General features: G+C 44.0%; 1 protein-coding gene across 1 annotated transcript in view; it reads left to right on the plus strand.

Annotated features, from left to right (window-relative positions):
• The window catches only part of BCL2 (BCL2 apoptosis regulator), a 99,920-nt gene that overhangs the window by 18,255 nt on the left and 64,660 nt on the right, over positions 1 to 17,005 (plus strand). The gene's annotated exons all lie outside the window — the stretch shown is intronic.

Below are 17,005 nucleotides of genomic sequence, written 5' to 3' on the forward strand. Positions count from 1 at the left end.
GGCTCCTTGGGAAAGAAAAAACCCACTGTTTTTTGTGATGAGTTCGGTAAAGCAACCAGCCAATTTAATCAGCAAAACATTAAATGGGATTCTAGGAGGAGGCGGGGACAGGGAGGGGATGTTCCATGGATATGAACTCGAAGCAAAATGAAGGGCTGCGAAACCGTGTGAACTGAACCCCATCAGGGAAGGCTTACTAAAACTTGAGCCAGGAAAAATCATAGAGCTCTATAAATAGCTAAATTGAAAATTGAATGCATTTGTGTGTGCGGATGCACACATCTATCTATGAGGTCATGTGCGTAGAAGAAATACAGTAGTACTTCATGTATTGGGGTTTTTTTAAGTAGTGGAAAATGTTTTAATGATTTATTTTTTTTATTTTTTCCTAGGGACAGTACATTATGTTCTGTCCTTAGGGCCAAAAACACAAAGTGCCTATTTTCAAGAGGAATCCTACAGAAGGAGGAAGGGAAAGTATTATGCAGTGTAGCAGGGGTATAGTAGCCATTCCACAGTGATTACACATCCAAGCAAAGCCTGCACTAGAAAACTCAAAAATATATTAGAAGCGGAAAACAAGATGTGTGAAGTGTTTCCTATTCCCTCCCCACGCTTAATGACAACCAAGCAGGCAGGGAGGCGGTCATGGAGTTTAAATTTAACCCCTTGTGTTTGCTAATAAGACTGTATTGCAGTGTCAGGCAGCAAGCATGTTATGTACACACCAGATTGAGGACTTCCTCTGCTTATTAATTTTGCTCCCTCAAAACTTTCAGTTACTTTCAGTATGTTAAAATAGTCCAGACACAAACCAGAAGTGACTGGAAGCACTAAATAATGCAGTAGACGTTCAGGAATTAAAGTAGCTGAAATGAATCTCAGCCTGAATGGCTCCTTAATTAAAGTACGTAACTGTTTTTAGTTTTATACCAATAATTTGTGATTCAAAGTTTGACACCCCCCCCATTACCTTTTAATACCTTTCATTCATCCTGCAATGATCAAATCATGAATGAAATCAGTCTTCTGGAAAAAAAAAAAAAAAGAGGAAAAAAAGGCTCTTTTCAAAATGGAATTCAAATGAATTAAAGAATCTGCACAGTCAAATTGTTCAATTTGATTTAAGAGCAAGGCACAGTCTGGAGTGTAATGCCCTCATACCACAAGGGAATCAAATTTGTATTCGAGTCTCTTTTGCCGGCTTGTTTAATCGTTTATGATAACATCAGTAGCTTGGTAAATGATGTAATGGGAGTTAAATCAGGATGACCAACATAAACATCTGTCAGTGCATGTGAACATTTGATGTATGACCCCAGGGCCCAGTGCAGCAGTCAGTGTCTTGGCAAAGAGTCCTTGGACGTCAACGTCACTGGAGGTTGCCGGATCGCACGCTGGAGAGGATACGTGCTGGCTACTCCGTGCAGTTTGCCACTAACTGGGTACGTGGTCGGGCTGGTTGGTATCAGCTGTATCACTTGGCAGCATGTCCCCTAGGGTTGCTTGCTGTGGCCAGAGCTCACCCCAGTGCCGAGGGTCAGGGCAAGGCATCGGCATCGCGGAGCTTCTCCCAGCAATCCTCAGCTGGCATTAGGGGATGAGTCGGCTTGGGCTGGTCCTCCGAAAGGCAGGAGAGTTTTACAGAGATAACTGATATTATTCTGGGTAGCCACGTAGGCTGAGATTCTCAGTCTGATTTGAACCCAAAAAAACAGCCATAGTGGTTTGTGACCTTAATATCAGAGGAATCATTTCCTAGGCTTGGATTGCACTTATGTTATTTTCATTCAAAATCATCTTGTCATCATGTTCTTGCATGGATTTGTAATTTTCTGAAAGCAAGCTGGCTAGTATGTTCATGTTCCTCGTTAATCTTTTCTTTTTTTGTAATGAGAGTCACATGGGAAGCTAATAGTATCTAATATGGACAAATGTGTAAGTTATTGAATGTATATGCCCTCTGCAGAAATGGACAGAAAGGATCTGAAAAAAATGTGTTGCAGCTGAAGCACAGAGCTAAGGGAGCTCTGCCTGCTATGTTTTGGATTGAATTGCTCTTTGAAGGCAAAGTCGTTGGTGTGAAGGTAACACAGTGGAGAAACGCCTCAATGAGGGGCACAGGGGTGCGGGTGGCTCTGGCTCCCTTGTCATCGACAGAAGCTTCAGCCTGTGCAGTGCCTGGACACAAAAACCATGGTTGGTCCCATGTGCCCACCCACCCCGAGAGCAGCTTTGCTTCAAGGCATGGAGTTAAGGGAAAACTGTTCCCATTCATGCTATATCTTTGCTGTTACAAATGTGATTGTTTTCACATTAACAAAAGGCATATTTAGCTATTTTACTCCTTTTTAATCACTTCAAGGTACTGCACACTTATAATTTACTTCAAAAGAAGTCTTTTATCGGTCTTGAATAAGGACACGAAGTTGCAAAACACAGACATCTTATTGCCATGAGTTTTCAAAAGAGAGCTGGCAGCATCCCTGGGTTTTTATTATGAATATAATCTAGAGTCTGTTTGCAACAAAAAGGAATAAGTTATATATTCCAGAGTTATTAAGTTTTTTTTGGAGATGAAATGCAAGCCATTCAAGAGTGCAGCTTAAGCTCCATTACTTCAAAATAAATTTATACAAATAAATATAAATGCAAGCTAAAATATTTTATCTCTTTAAAGAGGCACTACCAACTAAAAAAAAAATCATAATTAGCTGGATATGTTAAAATTAAAAGTGCCAGAACAACACACAGTTATTCTAAATGAGAAGGAAGACGGAAGAAATAAACCACCCCTCCTCACCCGCAGATGTGCGCACATGCACCACACGTGCCCAATTTGGTTTTTACAAAGTATGCTGTCAAGTGAATACTGTCATGTTCCCTGTTTAATCAGTTTCCTCTGTTATTTGTGTGCTGTTGTATATAAAAGGAAATCTGCTTGTAAAGTCAGGCATTTTAATAATTCATTCAAAAATGATTAGAGTTCAAGGGGGAAGTTGTTCCTTTAAATGACTGAGCCAAATCGGAGAAAACTACGGCTATCAGAGAGTGAAATTCAGTTCTGCCTACATTATGTACTGTATATTTAAATTCCATGTTCAGATCTAAAAACTAGGCTTAAAGTGGAATGTCAGTAGTTATTATCTCTATTTGGGCCCTCCTTTACCCTCCGTTTGGGTAAATGTTGTTTGTTCTCAATCTTCAACGGTGCTTTCTTATGCAATAAGAAAGACAATTTTTATTTTGTTTTGGTCTTTATATGCACTGCGTCTTCCCAAGACAGGCTGAAAAATCCCAGTTGGAACATTATTTTTTTTTTGCCAGCAGTGATTTTCATCTTCTCTTCGGGCTATGCTCTACTAAGTAGCATCCCCGAGAAGTGGTCATTATTTCCAGCTGGGTGCTGGGCTGGCAGGGGGAGGACCAGGTGCTCCAGGAGAGCGGAGATGCAGATCAGGTCCTCTGCAGTCACCATTTAAACAAATGAAAGGGTGTTGACCGATTCGGCACCAATTCGGCATGACATGTGGAGGCTGGCGGAGGGGTGGTGCGAGCGAGTGGGTGGGTGGGCAGGGCGCGGGACCGGCTGGGCTCTGGCCCTTTGGGTGATTGCGCCCGTGCCCTGGGAAAGTGCTTGCAGTGGGTTTTTTATTTCATGCGCTCCCTCCTTTCTGTTGTGCAACAAAACAACTACTGAGGGCCTGGATTCAGCAATGTGTTTAGGCTCGAAACTTCCCTTTGAAATGCCTGTCAACACTTTCCCAACATTTAGCTAAAGCAGTGAAACAACAGGGCATGAGGACGCTGAAGCAGAGATGCATTGTACTGACTCCGGTCTCCAGAACTGTCCACGTGGCCCCAGAAAACCTCTTTCTATTAATGACAACATTTCCTTCAACTGCTTTGCTTTCCAGAAGCAGCCTAACCAGCTGCGACCTGCGTTTCCAGTACTTGCTGGGGGCTGGTTTTGCGAGTGCTGCTCAGAGCTTGCGTGGTGAGACACAAACACCTTTCCGTTTCAGGGAGGCTCAGCTGGGGTGGTCTGCACTTCCCCCATGCAAAGCTAGTCTGTTTGTGTGTGGTTAGCGTGCTTACCATCCCTGGGGATGCTGCCATGCCTTGCGCTTTGTCTCTTGTCCTCCTGAAGCCACTCTTGAATGAGTGGAGTGTCATCATCCAAGTCACTCGAGTGTGGTGATGCCACTTAGATGCGACTGAAACCCAAGAGGTGATAGAGGCGTGAAGAGGAAGAAAGATAGCGCTTGTCAGATAGCACTCTGTGGTGAGCAGATCCAAGGATATTTGTTGGTCAGTATTGCAGGTATGGTCAGAAACACCTTGGTCATGGGAATACGTCATCTCATTTCTTGAGCTGGAACAGCCTTAATCCAGGCCCCTGGTTCAAGTCTAAGGTCTATGTGTCTCAGCATAGGAAGGTGTTTGGTCAGTCCCAGAAGTGTCATTGGAGTGTATCCGCCATGTGGGAAAGGGTTGTTAGTGACAGAGGAGCCCTGGACCTAGTGGGGTCCATGGTTTTCTTGGAGGAATGGGCAAGTGACAGCTGGCCATATCCTGCAGGCAAACAGATAGTTTGGTGCTAGGTACGGTACCAGTAGATGGTGCTGAAGAATGGATAGCACAGTTCCCAGGTTTTGCAAGGACCCATTAAGACTTCTTGTCTGGGGGCATTTTACTAGCTCGTTGCATGCCAGTCTTTGTGTGGAGGTCATATCATCAGCTGGGCACAACCTGGGCCCTGAGCTCTGAGCCGAACAGGTTATTGACTATATCACAACTTCAGCTTCTCCTGCTAAATTGAAGGTGTTCCATGTTTCAAAATTGTGCGTGTTGCTAGTATAACATTCCCTCTACTAAACATGCTCTGAAACGGCTTTCTCACTGGCAGTAAACAGCATTATTTTAGCAGCTTATCATAACACCCAACAGCTGCTCATTTTCAGTGAAAGGCCAATGTTTATTGGCCTCTTGCTGTTGCCTCTCTGCTCTTCTGTCATGTACTGCTCTTGTCTCAGAAGGTTTGCAGACCTTGTAGGTGTGATCCCAGTCCCAGCAGACTCTTGCTAGACCTTGGTACACTTTGAGTCAGACCTGAAGCTGTCTTTTTTCACCTCGGGTTGTGTCCTACTTGCTACAGGTCAGCAGTGCTGGAGTTCATAACTGAGTAGGTCATTGCTGTGGTGTTTTCCATTTGAGGTAGGAAACCGTCTGTACACGAAAAAAAAGTAGAATTTGATATTGTTTCATGAAAAATAGATTGTTTAATCAAGTTCAATTATGAGTGATTTTCCATTTTTAGCTTTATATGGTTTTAATGTTAAGTCTAAATCAGGCCACAGGAAAAGGATGGTCTATCTTCAAAGAAACAATTAGGCTGATTGCGTTCTTCAGATTCGTGGAAAACAGCTGTGGGTGTAGCGGCAGCTCTCAAGCTTTCTTCCATGCTAGCACACAAGTTGTGGGTGCAAGCTGGATACTTCTGCTGTGTGGGAGTTCGGAGGAGAGGCTTGGTAAAACTGATTGGTGAAGTTACCAAGAGAGCTGTAGAGCTGGGATGATAGGACCTTTTAGAGGTGCACGAGCCAGGGGAAGTGAACAGGAGGAAAGGCATCCCACATCCTCTTCATACAACTGTTCAGCCTCTCTGGATTTTCATGGACAGAGACCACTTTGCATGGATGCGTGGATATGTTCTTTTTCACTGCTGCCTGCCCATTAAGAAAAGTTTCTTTAAGTACATAATTATCGTTCCTTTGATTGAAATGCAACCCTACCCTTATTGATGCAACCTATGGGAGGCATGTCTTGTGCATTTATTACACGTTCACAAACCTTTGTGGGATGTTCTGAAGGCAAGTGGGTATGTATGTGGCTAACTCTGCTGAATAAAGAAAGATCTTCAGAGAGGCAAGAGTAGGAAAAGAAAGTGTTACCCTAAAATGTATGAATTGTACTTAGCTGTTCAGTATGTCTTCTTGCTATTCCTTGTGCAGTGTACTTCTAGAATTAAATTTAGAAAGCACGACATTAATTTTCATGTACTTGTTTGCATATTGACTTTTGGACACGAAGACTGAACTTATATGTAAAATAAATTGCTTATTTTCCTTGTGAGAATACCATTTTGTGTGTGAGAAGGCATGTTCATGAGGGATCGTGTGTACACAAGGCAATAGGCCGTGAAAATCACCAGTGATTTGGTGGTACCCAAGATGGAGGGTGATACTAGGAGAGCTCCACAGAAACCCTTTGGGAAATCCATGGTGGTTCTGCCAGCAGAGACTCCGCTTTGTGATCTTTAAGGTTTTGTAGTGACCATTCTTCTGATTTCCTAACAGCTTTTCATAGAGCTCATCCAGGATGGTTAGTTAATTTCCACTGTTCATATTTGGTACCCAGTGACCTACAGGTGGGTGACTAACGTATCTCACTAGACCATAGCTTGACATTTTTGATGACACAAATTTCCCAGGATTTCTCTACTTGTGTTATTCAGAAACAGGTATGGAGGAGCAGCTGTTCGTGACCAAGTCCATCAGCTGGTAGTCTTTTTTGTTGTTCCTGAGCAGTCTTTAGTGTATTGCAGCGTCAGTTTTGGCTAAAAAGGAACAAAGCACTCTTATTGCAGAGCAAGAGTGGCAACTCACAGAAGAATTCGGAAATAGCTGCTCTTCAGTAATCTCACATGAAGCCGAGCTCTCTTCTTTCAGTGGGCTCTGTGGATGTGCTGCAGGGCTTGGTCTGGGGCTTCTGAGGACTTGTCTTCACAGTTCGCATTACTTAGTGGTTGTCTGAATGGTGACTTCAGAAACGTTTAGCTTGGCAGGCAAACCGCACAAGCTTTGTTTAGACAACCGAACAGGTACAGGAGGCTATTTGATGTTTGGAATTGTCAAGAAATGATGTTGAATATATATTTTCAGCAAAATCTTTGTACGTTTCCCACTGCTTGAAAGTACAAATTCAGAGGTCAGGGTTGGTTTGAGACTATTAAGTGTACAAGTGATCCTATGTGAGGTGCTGCAGTTTGGTCTGGGCAGGCAGCTCTTTGCTGGCTTGCCAATGGTAACACAAGCAATAGCCCGGCCTTGCAAAAACATGTGTTTCTCTTCTTCTCTGAAGCTCCAGCCCCTTCAGCAAATAAAGAAAAAATTAGCAAAGATCTTAATTGGTTTGGTGTTATGGATTTCATCGGCACCTGGAAGAGGAATGCAATTCCTAATTCGAAACCTCTCCTGCCTCCCTTCCAGCACAGGCCAGTAGGTGTTTCTGAAAGAGACGCTCTTCATGTGTGTGTCTGGACAGGTTCTGGAGCCCATCTTCTGTTTTACAGCTGAAAAATACAAGAAGTCATTTACCTAATTTTCATTATACCTTCTGGCCAAGCTGCAATGCCTTTGCAGATGCGGAGGGCTGCTGGGGCTCTGAGAGAGCCGCTGCTGAGCCTCCCCAAAGCTGCTTACTCCAGCCCTGGACCCCAGCAATGGTCAGACCCTCCAGGCTGCTTGTATGCCTGAAAAGCCAAGAATATTTATATGACTTTTTTTTTCAGCAAATACCGATATTTCAGTACAGTACTTTGCATTGCTCTTTATCTCTTTGGATCTGCAAGTTACTGAGACTTAGGAAGCCTTCTTGTTTATTGTTCCCTCTCTCACTTTCACATGACTTTTTATTGAAGGCCAGGGCACTTCTTAGGCAGAGTGTTAGATTCAGCATTCTTTTTAAATTAAATGTACTGGGGTGACCTAATCAGATGCTAGCTGGTTGACCACAGGAATGGGAACCACGATACTCTGTAATCTAGTTTAACGTTAATTCACTCTTTGACCTTAGGCAAACAGCTTAGTTGCTGCAAAATGGAGATGATAATTCCTTTGAAATGTTGACAGAAAATTAAATAAATAAGCAAGTTTTACTCTCTGTGGGTCGGGCAGTCTTATTTTCAAAGGGACTTCAGAACTTCCATTCTTCCGAATTGCTTCAGAGTAGCACAGGCTTCTGGATCATCGAGGACCTGCTGTGTTTTCCGGTATTGACTCCCATACCTCAGCTTTCTGTTACGTGTGGGTGTGGGTTTTTTTCAGGATGGAGTGAGAGATTCATGCCTTGCCTCCAATGGCCGTGTCATTCACCATCTTACACCTCGTGGTGTGTAGACGCTAGTCGGATGGACATTGTACTTTCCCATCAGGCAGGAATGTGACACTCAATTCTATGATGTCTTTAGTTTTGAAGCGGTGTGCCTTTATACTAAATAATGACATTAATGTGCTCAGCTCCATAGGGTTGAGCTCAGCAGTGGCTTCATTGGCCGCCAGTGAGTTTGCCTCTCTGGCTTTGCCTGAAATTTCCTGTGAAGCCCAAAGCGGTCCACTTGCTGTTTAGCATCCCGGTGACAAAACACCTTGTGGCAGCAGAGCAACCTTTCCAGTTTTTCATTTCTCAATTGTGTTTTTTAAACTTTGAAGTGCCATTTATTTTGACACCTGGTATTTTTCAGGCCACACTTTTATTTGGTGGGAATAGCATTAACGTGTATTAAAGGCAGAAAAGCCTGAGGAAATGGTTAGAAGTTATTCCCAGAATGTAAATAATTTCCTAAATTTTGAGCTCTACAAGTCTGATGTGTTTTAAATGGCCTTCCAAAGTGCAAAATGAAACTCAGCGTGGCATTTAACCAACAGTTTACAGAGGTGCTAGTTATTCCACTTGGCTATATTTAGGAGTCCAGGAAACAACAATGACAAAAAACATAGTGAAACATTCTTGCAAAAAAAAAAATTAAAGGAACAGTTTCAGCTATAAAACTGATGTCTACAGCAAAAAAACACAGCTGCTAAATGTTACCAAATCATAATAATTGTGACAGAGTTACATCCCGATCTTTCTTTAAGACATCTTCACCCATGGTGAAGGCCTCTTGATTTAAACAGGGCTCTGCAGCAGCAGGCAGGGGGGTTTATGTTAGAGGATCCTGGTAAAACTGGGCTGCTTATGTAAATCAAAGCTTATTTTTGCATTCCAAAGGGTGAAAAAGTCATATGAGGGGAGCGAGACGCAAGACGTGTGAGGAAAACTTTATACAGAGACTCCACGCTGGGGATGTCTCAGCCGGATGCTGTGCCCCGCTTCGAAGAGAAAAGCAGCGGACCAGGCTGAGGGGGAGTCCAGAGGACTCCCCTGTGGCCTGGGGAGCGTTGCCCACAAGGAAAATCAGAGCAAACGCTGCTTGTTTGGCCTGTGAAAGAGCGCAGAAGGCGAAGGGATGGCAGTATAAATCTTCAAATGAGTGAGAAGCAGCCACAGAGCCTGAAGGGGGTAGGACAAGAGCAGAAGCATCAAAAATTACGTAGGCATAGTTGAGGGACCACCTCTAGCTTTTTGAAGCCTTACTTAGTAAAGACGAGACAGTACAATTCACGTAGGTAAGTGGATATGAATAGTTCCTCCCCAGCAAATAAAGTAGGTAAAGTAACTTAAGCTGATGTTTTGCACTCTGCCTTATGAAGTGATGTAACTTTTACCAACCTTTAAAATACTGATTGTGAATGAGTCAGTGTTTCTCAAGGGCTTTGGTCAGCTGTTCCCATTTGCTGGTCTGGAATCTCACTTCTGTCATCCAGTCTCCCTGAGCTTCCCCTCATGTGTTTAAAACCGAAGTTGCCGTCATTGTACTGAGATACTGTGATAGTATTGAGGTCAGAAATTCGCTGTGATGGATGCTACTTAAATACACAGAGAGGCAGAGTTACCTGCTTTTACAGCTCTGTGGTTGAATTGTTTTCCTGCTACAGTACGGTTCATTTAGGGCTGTGATTTCTTGTCACGGCACTTCTATAACCCTAGCATAAATGCAGTTTTATCATCAAAAGGGTGGTTTTTGTGCTGCAGTAAAGTGCTAGAGAGCGTATTGATGCAAGCTTCCTTCCTTAATCCCCACCCTCCCCAGGATAAACGGCGTTTGCACCGCCTGAGCTTGCCCGTGCCATTAAGCTGCTTTGCTCTTCCACCGGTCAGCTATTCCTGGTGCCGACCTGGCCCCAGCCCGGGCTGCTGTAAACACAAGATGCATTGCAGATTAGAGGGCACCCGCTTGAATACGAGCATCAGCGGGTCCGGGCCAGGCACAGACGCCGTATTGTTAGGAAGGGGAGGGAGCTCGTCTCGCAGGGCTAGTCTCAACATCCTCCGGCTGTGCCAAAGGGAGAGCCTGGGAACGACCGTGTTAAAGGGTGGGTTGACATTTAAGCTCTCGTGTTTCTCCTCAAAGAGTTTTGCTGCTGTCCAAGGGTGATTACTTGGCAGGCAAAACACCCCCTTTGCCCTCCTCTCGGGCAGGTAGAAAGTAATTTTATAACCAAGTACCTTCTTTTGCCTGTCCTCTGTCCCGCCCCCGGCCCCTTGCCATGAGCAGGTTGATGGCAGTGGCCAGAGGCATCCCTAATGAGGTCCCTAGCTGCTCGCTGGGCTGATTTGGTTGTAGTTTTTAATAATGCGAGGTTATTTTGTTAGCGGCTTTACTTTCCAAGTCTTTTCCCCCTTCCAGCACCCCTAGGTACAGCTCTACTGGATCAGTTACCATCTGCTCCAGTGTTTGCATTTAGCCTGCAGGGCCTGTGATCTCAGAAATATTTCCTGTAAATGGGATCTCTCATGCCAGGCCTGTCACACAATAGATATATAATTGGATAAAACCTAAACTGAAAACAACAAACAAAAAGAAGAAAACTACATGTTGTGCCATACACAGCGCGTGAGGCTGTCCAAAATGGGATACGCTCCTTGTTTATGTCTGAAGCTGCTCTCATATATCTTTTTTATTCCCCTTCGCTGTTTAACGAAATCAAATTAATGTAATAACTAAATTCCACGGTGCACTTTTTCCCCACTTAATATCCGACTCGAGCAGCTTGCGCTGCGCAAGCAAGAAAGAGCAGCGTTAGCGCCACAACAAATGCATTTGCTGCATTTTGTGTCTTGATCCTGGTCTTTGATACCAGGTGGAGCCAGTGTGTGGGTCGCAAATCTTTCTCCTTCTCCATGGCTTGGCCGCGCGCAGCATTTCTTGTTCGACGGCAGGCGGGACGATGCACGGCCTGGGAGCAAGGCTGGGCCATGGGAAAAGAGCAGGCAAAGCACAGACAGCCAACCCCCTGGACAACGAGAGCGAGGGTGAACATGGCAAATGCTGCGTCCCCGATCCTTGCAAAGGACAAAGAAATGCAACATGTCTTTAAATCCTTTAAACACAGTTTTAAGGCCTCCTGAGTGGGGTACAGGTTTGCCTAAGACACATGCTGCCCTCTGGGACAACTTGCCTTTGGGACCTGCCAGCCTTTCTGCAAGAAGGTGGAGGTGACAAAAAACATCTGATGTGATGAATTCACACCTAAATGTAAAAAAACCCCCAACTGATTAAATAAATCAGAAATCGATTGCTGCGATTTTCCCCTTGCTCATACTGGGAATTTTCCTTCTCGTCGCTGCAAGAGCGAACTGTGTGAGTCGTGTCTGGGCTGTTATTCTAGTAGTAATAAGCTTACAGTATATTTTCTGTTTTGTTGGAGGGAGTGCAAATGCTGTACGCTAGTCATAGCTTGCAAAAGCTGCTCAGAAGTGCACTGCAGAACATCAAAAAAGGAATTGAATTCAGCTTCAGTCAAGACCAGTAATTGGTTTTTATACAAAAAAAAAAAAAAAATCCCCAACCAAAAGCTGTTCATCTGTCTCTAGAAGATAAAAAAAAAGCCCAGAGTTTGGATTTGAGTGCCCTCCCTTAAGGTAATAACAGTAATCCTAATAAAGGGGGTGATTTGTAAATTTTTCCCAACAGACTGTGCCACGACGTTATACTAACTTAGGCTTATTTGTGATAAATGTAGTCTAAAGCACCAGAAATATAAACCTTGAATCCTTTTTAATTCCAACATAAAAGGATTACATTTTATCAATATAGCTTATCTGCTAGCCCTCTGCCTTTTTTCTTGCATCCTTTTTTATGAACCTGCAAAACATGTTTTTTCGCTTCTATTTTTTTATTTTACCATAGCCAGCAATTTCTAAATCGAGAATAACATCTTACTGCCATTTTTGGCAATGGGGTATTTTATTGATTTCTGCAATGCCAGAATTTCATCAATAATGGTTAAATATAGGCCCATAAATTTACCCTTCCTGAAAGAAAGTGGCCTGATGTTTCGTAGCAGCTTCCATTTGCCTTTGACTTGAACTGTAGGTTTAGTGGTTCAGAAAAAAAATTGGGTTTGATGAGCCTTAAAGAAACAAATAAACCAAGCCAGAAGCAATCAAAAATACATGCGAGTTCATAAAAAGTGAGCCTTGGTTTCTTTGTCTAGAAGATTAACACTTCCTCAGGAGGGCTGTAATAGGATTGAGCCTTCCCCATGGCACTTCAAAGACATGTGCTCCTAAAGACGTTTACTGAGTAACTTACGGTATCGTTGGAAGCTTTGTCTTTGCTTTCCTTCCCGGTTTCTTTCAAAACTTCAAGGAAGATCTGAACTGAGGATCGTGTTACTCCTCCTCCTTATTTTTATCCCCCAAACATTTTCTCTCCTTTGTATGCAAATTTTTATCCTTAAAGAAAAAAGATGTAAGTTGCATAGCAGCTGGAGATTTCTAAACATAAATGTCCATCTCTTTCATGTTACTACTTCTTTCATGTTACTAGTACTTTCACATGCCATACCTCTGCATTTGGTGTGGTATAATACAGTACATAAAATATTTTTTTAATTCAGAGAGACCCACAGCACGTATTTTTGTTACATCTGCAGCACTGTCGTTCTTTCTCCAGGAGGACACACTGTAAGCTTTGATTTCCCAGGCACGTTGTATGGGGTAATGAATTTTAGCTCTTGGTGTTCATGTGAGGTTGAAATGCGCCATCTCCTTTTTTTCCATAGCTAGGCTCTTTTCCCCACTGAGGAGGTCAGCCCCCATTCAGATGGTTGGGCTGCTTTCCTTGGTGGTGGAAACCTTGAAAGCCTTCAGACTGAGAATCAGAGAGTCATAGAATGGTTTGGGTTGGAAGGGACATGAAGGATCATGTAGTTCCAACCCCCCTGCCCTGGGCAGGGACACCTCCCACTAGACCAGGTTGCTCAAACCTGGTGGGAGAAAGCCACTCCCTAGGTAAGTGTTAACTGCTGGCCTGGAGACAGCTACTGCTACGCGTTTAGAGGAAAGAAAGCAGCTGTATTGCGTGGGAGAAGCTGGTCCTGTGCATGGGTTAGGCATGCTCTACTGGTTTGGCTCCATAGGTAATAGATTCTACCTGCTTGGGTTGGGCGGCTTCAAAAAGTAAAGCTGTGGTGACCCAGCAAGTTCCCCTGGCTCCAGGGCTACAGCGTGCTGAGATAGACTCTCTGGTTCTTGCTGTGGGTCTTACTGAGACCCGTGGAGCCTGTGTCCTGCTCGAATGCCTACGGTTGCCTTTTCTGGATCTGGCCATGAGTTGATGTGCCATGAGTTGAGTCAGGCAGGGAGCAGAGAATCAGGCACAGATACATGCAATCTTTGGCCGGTTGGCTGAATCACAGGATGAAACTCCCTCTATATGCCCCTAGGAGACATCAAGAAGAGAACCAGAAAGTCCCCAAGCATCTTATTCATTTAGTTCTTATTCCTTCTATGACAAGTTTTTCTCTCATACTGACTGAAATGAATGGGATTAGACGGGGCACACCAGTTATGATTTAATTTTTCACTTCAAATGTGCTGTCAACCTCTGTAATTCTATTGCCAGGATTTCTCATAAAGCATCTTGGTATGTTAGTTAATACACTTAAATCTACTTAAAAAGCCACCCTCTTGAGAGCAAATGGAGCCCTGCTTAACATTCCTTATTAGCTTGCTTAGGGGGAAAAAAACGGTTGTCCTTGCCATATTGGCTCACAAAGGGAGTTGCATTCTTACTCTGTGTACTTTGCTAATTTGTAATCTTTCGCTCTAACTAGCTTGTTTCCATCTTCTAGCGACTCGATCATTTCAGTATCTGCCTTGACTAATAATGCGGTGTAGCAGTGCAATTTCGATGACCACAAATAAGCAAGCAAAAGTTGCAGACTAATTCTGGTAGTCGGATGTACCCAAACAGAAATTTCCCGCCCGCCACGCGACGTTCACCCAAGCCCCAGCAAAGCAGCCCCCTCTGCCCAGCCTCTGGGCCTGCTTGTCGCCTAAGCGATTACCAGGAAACATTAAACAAGCTATGGAAAGTACCCTTCGCTGGCACTTCTTGCATTACTAAGTGGTGCACAGGGGCTCCAGCCGCGAGGTGAACAATCCGAAAGTTCCCCAGCACAGTTGTGGGGTGGTGGGACTTGGCGCTGGGAGGGCATTGGGGGCTTTTTGGAGCAGCAGGGTGGGGTGGGACCCTCTTCTGGTCCTCACCCGAGGGGAAGAGGGTGATCGGTAGCTGGGGTGGCCCAGCTCCGGCCAGTACCCAGGGCCGTGGCTGGTGACATTGTCCAGGTGTGACCCAGTGAGTAGCTATGGCCCGTGTGACGGAGGAGGAACGTGTGGTGTGCCATTGACTTCTTTCGTATCAGGATTTCGCTCCTGGCTTATTGCAATCCTGTGAATTATGCTTTTGCTTTCTATAAATTAACCACCGTATTAAGTGCAAAGTCCAGAAATAAAAGGACATAAATACTTGCATTTGAAAGCTGTATCATCGTCTGTAGATGTTTAAGTGGGGATTTTATCCTTTAGATTAGAAATACCACTTATCTCATCCTTCTGGTTATTTTCACTACCCTTCTAACTTGGAGATAAATATCCCTTAATGGTTTTTTTATGTGTTTTATTTCTTTTTCCATGATGATCAGATCAGTTCTGACTGAAAACGAAGCCAATTATCAAGAACAATAAATAAAAAAGAAGCGCGCGTTGCTCCTTCTGCACTGGAAGAAAGAACAGTAAGTTGAGACAAAACAAATTTGGTTGCCAAGTCCAAGTACCAAAGGCAGCAAGGAGAACTCGGGCCCCATCCTAATTAAAGAGATCTAAACACAATGAAAACATATTGTACTGATGTCATATGTTAAAATATTTATAATTGCACAAAAAAGAATTGCAGCCTATTGAAAACATTTACAGAGCTCGCCATTTCCGCGAGCTAAAGAGAAAAGTGACTAAAAAGGACTGGTTTTGCTCAACCGTGAAAGGTTTGCTCTTCAGGTTTCTCCTGTGAGGTCCAACGTTACCTTCCCAATTCGTCTTATCACTCGCTAAGTTAAATGAAGAGCACTGCTGACATCGTGTCTGAAGACAGGAGATGGTATCTGTCAGGAATTGCCGTCTCCCCCAGGCATCGTGTTGTTATCGGCTCTGCTGGAATAATTGCAGCTGCCGGGAAGCCATTTCCTATGCGAGGGCCCTTCGTATTGATCCAGGCGTGCGGGGCTCCCGAAAGGAGAGGGGGTGGCCAAGGAGAGCAAGGCAGGCGCTTTCCTCAGATACATCCGCCAGGCTCGAGATTCCGTTTGGCAAAGAGAGATACTTTTGCCCGCGTGCTGCAGGGAAATAACGGGGCAAAAACGATGCGCTGGAAATCACGGTCCCTTTCAGCAAAACCAGAGAGGCCATAGGAAGGTCCACAGCCATATGTATAGAGATCTTGGCAAATGCTGGCAAGACAGGCTGAACCCATTTTCCAAAGCCGTGTGTAACAGGGAAGGTGGGCAGAAGGCGTGGGGGGCTTGCGATGCTCCAGAGTCCGCTGTCTAAACGTGAACCCACCTGTGTACGTTGTGTGAACAAGATCCCCGGTATATGTTCCCACAGAAGCTTATTGCAGATGTGCTCACTTAAATATTTTCTGTAGTATAAAAATAGGTTTTTGGCTGCACATCGTGTACTCATTGGAGTAGGAACTTTTCAAATGTGGCTTAATTTAATATCTTCCTTGTTTGTGTTTATGTTTCTTGGTATTGATTTTCATGTTTTTCTTCCTCAAATGCTGGTGAGATCCTTTTGTAAGGAAGTAAAACTAATACAAGCACCTTTCTAAGTTTCTCTAATACTACAGAACTGTATGGCAATGTGTGGACATACTGAGGTTTCTTATTAACATATTGAAGAAGAGCATTTTTTAGTTACTTTTTTAATTAGGAATTTATGTGGCAGCAGAAAGGTGATTGGAACTTGAAATATCTAAAGCATTGTTTTAGGGAAATAAGAGTATCTCTGTTTAGCTAATTGATGTCTACCTATGATATTTAACATGAGATGACAAACGAACTTGTAAATCGTATAAGAGAGGAAGAATGAGGTTACCTCTCTGCAATTATTAATGAGCCAAGAAATGCTATTGCATTTCTGTACAGCTTTGCTATAATTGGAAAAATCGACACTTTTTGTCAGAAAGAGATTGATAGCTCTGCAGGGATTCAGGAAAGAACAAAAGCAGGTTAGCTAAGAAGACATGTATGAGGAAAGATGCCTGTGGTTTTTCTAAGTGGCTGTGGGTCACAATGGGGGAATGCAGACAATCCTGCACTTGCCCTGCTAGCCCACCAAGGGCAGCTTGAAGGTTAAGCCAGTTCCGGTCCAAAATCTATATACATGGGTGAGCATGAGGCTGTCCCCAAGGCAATGGACTTGCTGGGAAGCTGGAGACGGTGGCTGGAGTGAGCATGGCTTTCCAGCGGCGTGGAGGTGGTTCAGCTCTTGGGTGGCCGGAGCAACCAACTCTTGGTAAGCAGGACTGGTGTAATGAGGACTGACAGCAAGAGCTCAGCAGGGGCAGAATGCCACTGAAAAAATAAAAATTTAGCTTAAGTTCCAAGCAGATTTTTTTCCTGTAGGTTAAGAGCTTTTAGGGTTTCCAGTTGTCTCCTGAGGGAAGTGAAAGGTGGCAAAGCATTTGCAGAACATGAGCCGGGATGGCTCTTCTAAAGCCAGATGAAAGTGATACCCAGGTGAAAAACCCTCAGAGGCAGGGGAGGGATGGATG

Source organism: Larus michahellis, chromosome 2, assembly GCF_964199755.1.
Source record: "Larus michahellis chromosome 2, bLarMic1.1, whole genome shotgun sequence".
In the NCBI taxonomy this organism is placed as follows: Eukaryota; Metazoa; Chordata; class Aves; order Charadriiformes; family Laridae; genus Larus; species Larus michahellis.